The sequence below is a fragment of the Mesoplodon bidens genome, assembly GCF_964165515.1.
Source record: "Mesoplodon bidens genome assembly, contig: HAP1_SCAFFOLD_240, whole genome shotgun sequence".
Taxonomy (NCBI): Eukaryota; Metazoa; Chordata; class Mammalia; order Artiodactyla; family Ziphiidae; genus Mesoplodon; species Mesoplodon bidens.
Genome location: NW_027671802.1, coordinates 261682 through 274080, shown reverse-complemented (window position 1 = coordinate 274080; position 12399 = coordinate 261682). Strand labels below are relative to the sequence as shown.

Here is a 12399-nt window from a genome sequence, read left to right as displayed (position 1 = left end):
TTTGTGTACATTTCTTTTTGTCTTTAGCTTTTCAGTATATATTGTGCATGGTTAATTACAGTATATTAAAATACTGTTTTCCAAAGTTACTTAGGTTAGCTCTTTCCCACCTCCTTCAGTGTGTTTTTTTTTCTTCTGCAGTGTGAGAAAATCTAGTACTTTGTGTTCAACTGAGACTACCAAACCAGAAGTTCTAGCAGAAAAGGTGATAATCCATATGTGCAATAAGATCCCCAGGTGATTCTTTTCATTGGAGAAATATGAGGAACACTGCTTGACGTCTCTACAACTAAGATGTCTAAAATGAAACTTCAATTATTCCTTCTTCCAAACTTTCCCATCCTGCAAATCTTTTCTTCCTCAGTGAATGGTGCCATGATTCACACAAAAAGTAACTCCATGCAAAAACCGGGGAATGATCCTCAGTTCCTTCCTTTTGTTCACTTTCTGCATAGACTGCATCATTAGGTCCTCTGGAATCTCATCTCTCTCTCTCTCTCTCTCATCACATATATAATGTTTCTCTTCATCTTCACTGCCACCATCTTAGCCACTACCATTTCTCCTTTGCTCTACTTGAACAGCCTAGTATCTACACAACTATCTTTTCATTTAATTGCTTTCTCTTGCATCTAAGATAAAGTCAAAATCCTTAGCCTTATAGATTCTGGCCTTGCCTTTTCTTGTAAGTTGTATTTTCATACTTATAAGTACAGGCACACTCACACACACACACACACACACTCACGTATAGTTGGTATTGTTAGTTTAGGTTTTGTTTGCCCTCCCATCCTAGCATGAGAAAATTAAGAAACAAAGTCAAACCAAAAAAAACACTTTAAAAATAAATTTGAATAATATCCTTTCCCTCCAGAACATTTCTCTAAAGCAGTATTATCATTAATGGCAGTACAGACCAGAATTTTTTCCCTTAGACATAAAGGCATGGTGAAGAAGTCTCATTAAAAACTGGAATCTAAGCTTTCAATGTCAAATTCTGTCTCTAATCTTCTGCAGTAAGCCATAATGATTAAAGTATAGGAATCTGAATCAGAGGTCTGGTTTAGTATAATCTTTTTTGTAATAAGCTTTGTACCTTAGACAAGTCATTTATCTCTCCATTCCTTAATTTCTTCATTTATAAACGGAGATGTTAAGAGTATTGATATTCAAGGCTAATGAAAAAAGAATGCATCTAAGTACTGTATCAAACACTTTAAAAAGTAACCAGTTCAGGTTCTCTGCCCATTTTTAAATTGGAATATCTGGGGGTTTTTGATATTAAATTGTATGATTTCTTTAGATAATTTGGATACTAACTCCTTATCAGATATATCATTTGAAAAAATCTTTCATTCAGTAAGTTACCTTTTCATTTTGTGATGGTTTTCTCCTCTCTGCAAAAGCTTTTCAGTTTGATATAATGACACTTGTTTAATTTTACTTCTGTTGGCCATGCCTGAGGAGATAGACCCCAAAAAAATATTGCTAAGATCGATGTCAATGTATTTTTCCTAGGGGTTTTATGGTTTCAGGTCTTAAATGTGAGTCTTTAATCCATTTTAAGTTTATTTTTATATATGGTATAAGGAAATAATTCAGTTTCACTCTTTTGCAAGTAGTTTTCCAATTTTCCTAACACCATTTATTGTCTTTATTTCATTGTATGTTCTTGCCTCCTTTGTTGTAGATTAATTGATCACATAACTGTGGGTTCATTTCTGGGCTCTCTATTCTATTCCACTGACCTATGTGTCTGTTGTTATGCTAATACCATACTGTTTTGATTACTATAGCTTTGTAGTATAGTCTGAGATCAGTGCATGTCATACCACCAGGTTTGTTTTTCTTTCTCAATATAGCTTTGGTTATTGGAGGTTGTTTGTTTGTTTGGATGATTCTATACAAATTTTAGGATTATTTGTTCTAATTCTGTGAAAAATACCATTGGTATTTTGATAGGGGTTACATTGCTTTGGGAATACATACAAATGACCAAAAGACACATGAAAAGATGCTCAATATCACTAATCATCTGGGAAATGCAAATCAAAACCACAGTGAGATATCACCTTACACCTGTCAGAATGGCCATCATCCAAAAGGGAACCCTTGTGCACTGTTAGTGGGAATGTAAGTTGGTGCAGCCACCATGGAAAACAGTACAGAGGTTCCCCCAAATGTTAAAAATAGAATTACCATATGATCCAACAATTCAACTTCTGAGTATCTATCCAAAGAAAATAAAAACACTAATAAGAAAGGATGTATGCACCCCTCTGTTCATTGGAGCATTACTTATACTAGCCAAGATATGGAAGAAACTAGTGTCCATAAATAGATGAATGGATAAAGAAGGTGTGGTGTATATATACACATATATATAATGAAATATTACTTAGTCCTAAAAAAGAATGAAATATCTTCACTTGCAACAACATGGATTGACCTAGAATACTAGGTGTGTGCTAAGTGAAATAAGTCAGACAGAGAAGAACAAATACTGTATGATTTCACTTATATGTGAAAACTAAAAACTAAAACAAAGAAAACAAAAGAGAAACAAACTTGTAGATACAGAGAACAAACTGGTGATTACTAGAGGGGAAGGGGGATGGGGACTGAGAGAAATAGGTGAAGGGGATTAAGTGGTACAAATTTCCAGTTATAAAATAAATGTCTTGGGGATGCAATCTACTGCATAAGGAATATAGTCAATAATACTGTAATAATTTTGTATGGTGATATATGGTTACTAGACTTATCATGGTGACCAATTCAAATGTATTTAGATGTTGGATCAGTATGTTGAACACTTGAAACTAACGTAATATTGTATGTCAACTCTACTTCAATAAAAAAGTGACCAGTTAACATTAATTGGTATTATAATTACATTTTCTCTTCATAAAGGCACATTTTATTGATTTTTTCATTATAAAGTATAAAAGTACCTTTTACTTTCAATATGAGTTCTAAGATTACTTGTTAATGTTAATATGGTAATTTAAAATACGTCTAGATATAATTTAATTTTAATTGCCTAACACAAATATGTCTGATATTCACCATTATGAGTTCAAACCTTTTAGTAAAGATGTCAAATGAGTCACCAAAACATTTTTGTTTATTGCCTCTCATTGAACCCTAAATGCTAACAAGACTTTTTGTTGGAATGAGGGATCAACATTTTATACTCTTTAAGAACTAATGCCATAGCTGTTTTATTTTTATAAATAAAGCTCTTTCCATTTACTTCGTAGTATACAATTTTTGAATGGCCTGGAAAGAGAAAAATTATTCTTTGGGCTGACAAAAATGATAAAGAGGCTCATTGCTGATGAAGGGAAGAAGACAAAGAAGAATAGAGAAAGAAGGATTAGTTCCTCTTTCAAAAGGGGGTAAGATACTAGAGCTTTCTGCAGGGAAACTGAAGCACACCTTTCTTCTGAGATTTGAAAGGAAGAGATGCCCTACATTTAAATATCTAGAGTATATCTTCCATTTAAAAATGAACCTAGCTAATCATCCAGTGAGGAAGAAGAGAGTAAAATAGCCTTTGATCAAGTCCTTTCTGTGGTGTTAAATGCAACGAATTATAATGAATATCACATATCTAATGAGTTCAAGAATTCCCCTTGGCAGAATTGGTCTGTCCTTTACAAAAAAGAGAGTTCAAGTGAGTTATTTGCATTTGGTAGGGAAGCTCTACTGTCTAAATCATACTCATTTAAAGGTGAAGTTCAGGGCTTCCCTGGTGGCGCAGTGGTTGAGAGTCCGCCTGCCGATGCAGAGGACACGGGTTCGTGCCCCGGTTTGGGAAGATCCCACATGCCGCGGAGCGGCTAGACCCGTGAGCCATGGCCGCTGAGCCTGCGTGTCCGGAGCCTGTGCTCTGCAACGGTAGAGGCCCGCGTACCGAAAAAAATAAAAGGTCCAGTTCAAAGTCTGCCATAATTTGTTATTATATATGTAATATACAGTTATATATGTATATAACATCAACAAGAAAGTGACCCACTTTAGAGTCAAGAAAATATATAGGTGAAGTGTAAAGGGTTGGAATAGATATACCATAACAGTAACAACAAAAGAAAACAAGACAACAACAAAAAAACTGGAGTGGCTAAGAAAATATCAGAAAAAATATATTTTAAGATGAAAATTTTTACTAGAGACAAAGGTATTTTAAAATGATAAAAGGATTATACCATCTAGAATGTATAATAATTATAAACTTATATGCACCTAACAACAGAACTTCAAAATACAATGAAGCAAAATCGACACAACGGAAAAGAGAAACAGACAGTTCTACAATAATAGTTGGATACTTTAATACCTTTCTTTCAATAGCAGAACAGACAGAAGATCAACAAGAAAATAAAAAAACTTGCACAACATTATCAATCAACTAGACCTAACAGCCATCTATAAAACATTCCACCCAACAGCATCAGAATATACATTGTTTTCAAATGCACATGGATATACTATATGCTAGGCCATAAAACAAATTTCAGTACATTTTAAAGGATATAAACAATACAAAGAGTGCTCTCAGATGACAACAGAATGCAATAAGAAATCGTTAACAGAAAGAAATTTGTTGAAAATCACAAATGGAAATTATACAATATATTCCTAAATAATTCATGGGTCAAGTAAGAACTCATAAGGGGAATTAGAAATAATTTGAGATGAATTAAAGTGAAAGTATAACATATTACTACTTGATTGGTCGCACATAGTCTTTTGAAAAGCAGAGGGGTTAGACAAAGAGATCTAAATTAATTAAAAAATCATTTATTATTCTGGGAATACAAAGAACTGGGCTTAGTCTCAGTTTTGCCTTTCTTTATCTTTGTGTCTGTTGATCATCTTGGAATAGTCATTACATAGTCAGAATACAGTTGCCATCTCAGGAATCAAATACTGTTATCTCTAGGGCTACCATAACAAGATACCACAAACTTGTTAGCTTAAAAGAACAGAAATTTATTTTATCACAGCTCTAGAGGCCAGAAGATCAAACTCAAAGTGTTGAGAGGGCCATGTTCTTTCTGACACCTCAAGGGGAGGATCCTTCTTTGTCTTAACCAGATGCTGGTGGTGGCCATCAATCACTGGTGTTGGCATTTTTTGATTTGCAGCTGCATCACTCTGGTCTCTTCCACTGTTGTCACATGGAATTGTCTCTGTGTGTTTCTGTCTCTGGAAACAATTTAAATAGAAATTTCTATTTTAAAAAAACAAACTGTTGATTACTATGCTCTATTTAGATAGTTCCTCTAACCCACCCACCTCCATTTCCCCATATGTATTTGAGAAGGAAAGAGGAACTCCTGTGAGCTATCATTTTGGAAAAAATCAATGATACAGTGTTTTACTAGAGATGCCTCTTATCTAAAATATTTGAATTAAATATAAAACCTGGGGAAATTATCACCCAGTTTCCCTCTTCTAGAGGCATGATCTAAATGATAGGCAGCGGAATATTTTATAGCCATGAGGTTTGCTGACATTATTGATTTGATCCAGAATCTGTATTTTCTCTCTAAAGAAAACAGTATTCTCTCCTTCCTTTCTTTAATTTATAATGTTGATGTCTTAAGATTATTGTCAGAGAGGATGCTTGTAGTTCAAATGATTTGGCTGTATTTCACCAGTATTATTACAAGCTAGTCAAACAATGGCTGGGCTCCAGTATAGACCTCGGTCCCTTTGTTCCACTGGGATACGGATGTGAAAGCCACTGTTGCCTTATATTCCAAAGACCAAATAAATAAAACAAATAAACACAAAAAAACAAGTAAATGAAACTATCTTAAAACCAACTCTCTTTTCTTCCTCATCCATGTTAATTCTCTTCTACCTAAAATTACTTCCTGGAAGTGATTTTTATGTTTCTTAGCGCCTCTTTATGTATATATCCACACTAATGCATATAAAACTGTTCCTTGTAGATCTTTCACTTTTTCCATTTGAAGAATTATTTTCACATGTCATATAGAGTTTATCCATTGTCCTAGATATGCATTTTTCCTGTGTATTTGAGCATCATAGGAAGATAAATTCTACTCTTGAAAATGTTAACTGGTGACTGAGACACAGAAAGCTATTCTTCTTACCATGTTTCAATAGTGAGTAGTAGATTCTGTAGGGTGGAATTTTAAGATGTAAGTATACTGTTTTTCTACACTCCAATTACGTTCCCCTTATCATAGAATATTGACCAGTGAAGTGTGCTGCTGACTTTTCAGAATCCATGTACATACAATCCATTAAGTTATTAGATATAACGTTGGTCAGAAAAGCATACTGTGAAATGTTGCTTTTATTTAAACTCCCACTATTTTCACTCCATGGTTTCAAGATTTGACTTCTTTATTGCCCTCTGGTAGTGGGCTCTGTGAACTGCATATTTACGGGTCTGGAGCACATATCTTCCCGGAGGTATTCAACTCCTCAGGTACAAGCTAAAGAGTAGATGATAAGAAGCATTCATATTTATTAAAACTAATTAAGAATATCAGTAGCCTGACTGTTGTTTCTAAAAATATAAAATATTTATCCTTCTGTTGTCAAACAACCATATTTCATGAAAAGAAGTATAAATCCTTTTTTGCTTGCAATAAAAGAACAATAATTGAAGGTATTCTTCATTTGGACCAAATACCTTCTCTGAAAATATAAGTTAAAATAGGAGTTGAACTTTGCAAAATATTCTTTAGTAAATAAAACTCCACATATAATTTCAAATTATCATTGAATTTTACCTTAAATTTAAATATCTATATTGACTTAAATGCTGTCCTCTGTAATTTCGGATGATTCCCTCCTTTATATCTTCTTCCTCTCTTCAACAAATAAAATACATATGAATGCCTAACATGAGGTAGGGTATTCTCTGTGAAATAATGATGTTGGTATACTTGATTTTGACTTAGCAGAGGGATTGAGCCTCTGTGTTGGTGAATTCTCCCCAGATGGTGCATGGGGAGAGGGTCAGGCATGTCTCTGTGCTCCTGAAGTTTTCTCTGTGAAACTGTCAACCTCCAATATCAGAAATAACTTCCTTCATCAGAAGGGATTTTCAGACATTAAAAGTTTTCTCTTAAAGTGCAAGTATTTTTAAAATCTATAAAATATAGGGCATTATACATTTTCTTTAGTTACTACAAGCTGAATTTTAACTGAGAAGACTGGGGACTCCATGTATGTGTACATGCATGCATGTGTGTATGTTTGTGTGTTACACGTGTGTGTGTATGTGTGTGTGTGTGTAGGTCTACTGAGGATACAGAACATATTCTGCACATGACAGAGCAGTGGTATATCAGAAGGGAAAAGAGTATAAAGGACCAGCTTCACCTGCTTAATTTGTCCCCTGACCTGGTGTTGTCTTATTTTCCACCATCCTTTGCTGATCTGTGTACTAAATACCCATGGTTCCTGGGTACCCCCAGGTACCTCTGTAAGTTTTACAAGCCTATCAATATCCCATGTACAGTGGATGGAACCTGGACTTTTTGCCCATATAGTTTTCCTTTCACTCAGAGTTTTCGTCTGAGCTATGTCATGGGGTAGGTACTGTTGTGAAAATTTGTGCTCACTTGTTAAATAGAAACTACTCATTTAACTGTTTAAACAAATAAACAGTATCTTGAGTCAATTGCACGGCACCTCCAGTCTCCACAAAGCAGAGTTACTTTGGGACAGGAAGTTCTTTTAGTTTCCCCTTAAATCAAAATACAAAGTTATTGAGCAATTCTAGGACCAACCCTATAGTTGCAAACTTGGGAAGAGATCACAGGATTCTGTAATTGTTTGCTTACCCCCTTACTGGGACAGCAAATAGCTCAATAGTTCTTATACTGAAGTCAAAAGGAAGAATAATACCGGAACAAAGTCTGCATTTAAAGTCTGCGTCTTATTTTTATTTTCTCTTGGCACATAGTAGGTAACTGTTAAATGTTCTCTTGATAAATATTAAAAACACACAAGATACTTCATATACTAGGGGTCATAAAATTTCAACTTTTCTTTTGGTGTAGGGGTTGATGATGAAAAGTTTGGAAACTTCTGATCCATGTTAATGTTCCTGCTTTGAGAACTGCAGGGTGCAGCTTTTAGATGGAAAAGGTTGCCAAGAGGACCAGAAGTAGAATAAAGGCATTTATGTAATTCTTCCGTATAATTTCATTTATTGGTTTTCAGCATCTAACTTTGAAAAGTTGCCTGAGGCTGCCTAGGGTCTGCAATAAGGATCACAGCTGTGCTGTCCTACCCCCTCCCCACACGTGGGAACAGAGCCTCCCCAGCAGTGCTAATAGAGCCCCATGGCTTTCCGCCCACCTCGGTACTGCTCAATGCAGTGGCTTTTTTCTACCAGCCTCACCCTTCTCCATTTGAATCTTTTTCTTCTTTCCAGTTTTATTGAAATGTAATTGACATGTAACACTGTATAAGTTTAAGGTGTACAGCATCATAATTTGATACATGTATATATTGCAAAATGATTACCACAATAAGGTTAGTTAACACATCCATGACCTTACACAATTAATGACCTTTTGTGTGTGTGTGTGTGTGTGTGTGATGAGAACATGTAAGATCTACTATCTCAGAAACTTTTGAGTATGCAATAGAGTGAGGTTAACTATAGTCACCATGCTGTACATCAGACTCCCAGGATTTATTCATCTTACAACTGGAAGGTTATACCCTTTGACCAACAACTCCCCATTTCCTCCACTCCCCAGCCCTTGACGGCCACCATTCTACTCGGTTTCTGTGAGAGCAGCGTTTTTAGATTACACGTAAAAGTGAGATTATGCAGTGTGTGTCTTTCTCTCTCTGACGTATTTCACTTAGCATAATTCCCTCAAGGTTCATCCAAGTTGTTGCAAGTGGCAAGATTCCCTTATTTTTTTTTTTATTAGTTTCTGCTTTATAACAAAGTGAATCAGTCATACATATACATCTGTTCCCACATCCCTTCCCTCATGCATCTCCCTCCCTCCCACCCTCCCCATCCCACCCCTCCAGGCGGTCACAAAGCACCGAGCTTTTCTCCCTGTGCTCTGCGGCTGCTTCCCACTATCTATCTACCTTACGTTTGGTAGTGTATATATGTCCATGCCTCTCTTTCGCTTTGTCACAGCTTACCCTTCCCCCTCCCCATATCCTCAAGTCCATTCTCAAGTAGGTCTGTGTCTTTATTCCCGTTTTACCCCTAGGTTCTTCATGACATTTTTATTTTTTTTTAATTCCGTATATATGTGTTAGCATACGGTATTTGTCTTTGTCTTTCTGACTTACTTCACACTGTATGACAGACTCTAGGTCTATCCACCTCATTAAAAATAGCTCAGTTTCGTTTCTTTTTATGGCTGAGTAATATTCTGTTGTATATATGTGCCACATCTTCTTTATCCATTCATCCGATGATGGACACTTAGGTTGTTTCCATCTGCGGGCTATTGTGAATAGAGCTGCAATGAACATTTTGGTACATGTCTCTTTTGGAATTATGGTTTTCTCAGGGTATATGCCTAGTAGTGGGATTGCTGGGTCATATGGTAGTTCTATTTTTAGTTTTTTAAGGAACCTCCATACTGTTCTCCATAGTGGCTGTACCAATTCACATTCCCACCAGCAGTGCAAGAGTGTTCCCTTTTCTCCACACCCTCTCCAGCATTTATAGTTTCTAGATTTCTTGATGATGGCCATTCTGACTGGTGTGAGATGATATCTCATTGTAGTTTTGATTTGCATTTCTCTAATGATTAATGATGTTGAGCATTCTTTCATGTGTTCGGTGGCAGTCTGTATATCTTCTTTGGAGAAATGCCTATTTAAGTCTTCTGCCCATTTTTGGATTGGGTTGTTTGTTTTTTTGCTATTGAGCTGCATGAGCTGTTTATAAATTTTGGAGATTAATCCTTTGTCAGTTGCTTCATTTGCAAATATTTTCTCCCATTCTGAGGGTTGTCTTTTGGTCTTGTTTATGGTTTCCTTTGCTGTGCAAAAGCTTTTAAGTTTCATTAGGTCCCTTTTGTTTATCTTTGTTTTTATTTCCATTTCTCTAGGAGGTGGGTCCAAAAGGATCTTGCTGTGATTTATGTCATAGAGTGTTCTGCCTATGTTTTCCTCTAAGAGTTTGATAGTTTCTGGCCTTATATTTAGGTCTTTAATCCATTTTGAACTTATTTTTGTGTATGGTGTTAGGGAATGATCTAATCTCATACTTCTACATGTCTCTGTCCAGTTTTCCCAGCACCACTTATTGAAGAGGCTTTCCTTTCTCCACTGTACATTCCTGCCTCCTTTATCAAAAATAAGTTGAGCATATGTGCGTGGGTTTACCTCTGGGCTTTCTATCCTGTTCCATTGATCTATCTTTCTGTTTTTGTGCCAGTACCACACTGTCTTGATTACTGTAGCTTTGTAGTATAGTCTGAAGAGGGAGCATTTTTAAAAAAATAAAATTATTTTTGTAGGCTTGGGGATCTGAACAATATTCAGTAAAGTCAAGTTTTAAAAATTAATACATTTGTATTTTTAGAATTTCACCTGGCTTCAAGGTCAAAAAGAAAAAGACACAAAAGCAGCTTTGCAAATTCACTGGGGGTCTTGCCTTTCCAGTGCTTTTCATCTTTACGCCCTGTGATTTTTGGGAAAGCAGGAGCCTTTTACTGTCGCTTCTGGGTTACCCAACTGGGTAAGAGATAGTCTAGATAATGCAGATTTAGAGTTCAATATCAAATCATTTCCATTTAGCTTTGGAGTCATCTGAAAATTTGGATTTAAATGTTGAGTGGGTCTTATGTTCTTGGAATTGTCATTAGAAACCAGATACAGGAGTTACTGGTTGAGATCATACATGGTTATGTCCAGGTTATTGGACTTAACCATGCTGGTCACTGACCAGCTTTATCCCCCTTTGAAAACGAGTAGACTGGCATTCTGGATTATATGTCAGTCTCTTACGAGCTTGGTTGGCATTACTGAAAAAATAAAAGTTGTGGATCCGCAAACCCATAGACTCTATAGGCTATGTTCCCCTGCAGAATTCTAACTACATGGTCACCTTATCTTCCTAACATCAAGTGGGAGCAGTCTGGCCGGTCCATCTCGTTCTCTTGATCTTGAGTCCTCTGCAAAAGACATCCCCCTTTTCTGCACCAGCACATACGTCACAGCCCTGAAGAAAGTGTAGACATCTGAGATACGTTAACAGTGGAGGAGGGCTGATATCCCGTGAACAGACACATAGATGCCTGTTAGACCTGGAAATTGAAAACCAGAGAGGCGGGGCCACACTGGTTTTGGCCCAGGCCACCAGCCACTGGTGTTCCCAGCAAAATGTTCCCAATGTGGGAGTTTGAGGAAGCAGGGAAAGGCAGGTGGTGTGAGTTTATTAGGACTTGAGGCCCTCAGCCTCGCACTGAGGCCAGCTGAACCCCCAGAGCGTGCTTCCTGCCCTCCTATGGGCTGCTACTCCTAAAGGTACTTGGTTTCAACAGTTATTTGTGCATCAGATTAAAGACTGAAGGGAGAGGGAACAGCAAGCCTAAATTCTTCATATCATACGCCACCTCCCTTTCTCTTCTTATTATATAAGCAATTCATGTGAAAAACAAATAAGGCAAGCAAAACAAAACAAAATTACCTGAAGTCTTGCTATCCAAAAGTTACCATTAGTATTTTGGTGTATACTTGTTCCAGATTTTTCTTTATTTTCCACCCTTCATTAAGGCCATTGTAGTCTTGACAGATGATGCTGGCACAAGCACTTGAGATGAGGCTCCTCTTTTTAAAATACTGTATTTGCATTTGGCTTAGTTTCTCTCAGGCCCTGCCTTGTTGGTCCCCAACATGGTGTTTTCTGCTGCAGTCTCTGTAAATTGGAGTTGGGGTGATGGGGCGGTCAGGCAGGGCTGTGTGTATCTGTGTCTGTACGAGGTAGGGCGGGCACACTTTCCAGTGTTTCTGGGCAACAAGCAGGCACTCACTGCAGTTTCCTATCCCTCAGGCCTGGGCTGTGGAGACAGGGGAAGTACCAGGAAGGGGTGGACGACCCCGACCCAGCTAAATGGAAGGCCCAGCTCCGCTGTGCGCTCAACAAGAGCAGGGAATTCAACCTGATGTACGACGGCACCAAGGAGGTGCCCATGAACCCAGTGAAGATATATCAAGTGTGTGACATCTCCCAGCCCCAGGGCTCTATCATTAACCCAGGTGAGGCCCCAGCTGCTGGGGAGAAGGTGGACAGTGTGCCAGGTTCCGGGCTGGACCCTAAAAGCGATAGTCGACTTGAAAGTCGCCTCGCTTACAAAGTTGAAGACTGGTAAATAAAGCAAGAAATGCTGTCCCTAGAAAGAACCCAGAGAA

At 37.2% G+C, this 12399-nt stretch overlaps 1 pseudogene across 1 annotated transcript in view; it reads left to right on the top strand.

The window, feature by feature from the left end:
- LOC308611035 (centrosomal protein of 78 kDa-like) overlaps window positions 1-12399 on the top strand; it is a 226863-nt pseudogene that overhangs the window by 15407 nt on the left and 199057 nt on the right. The gene's annotated exons all lie outside the window — the stretch shown is intronic.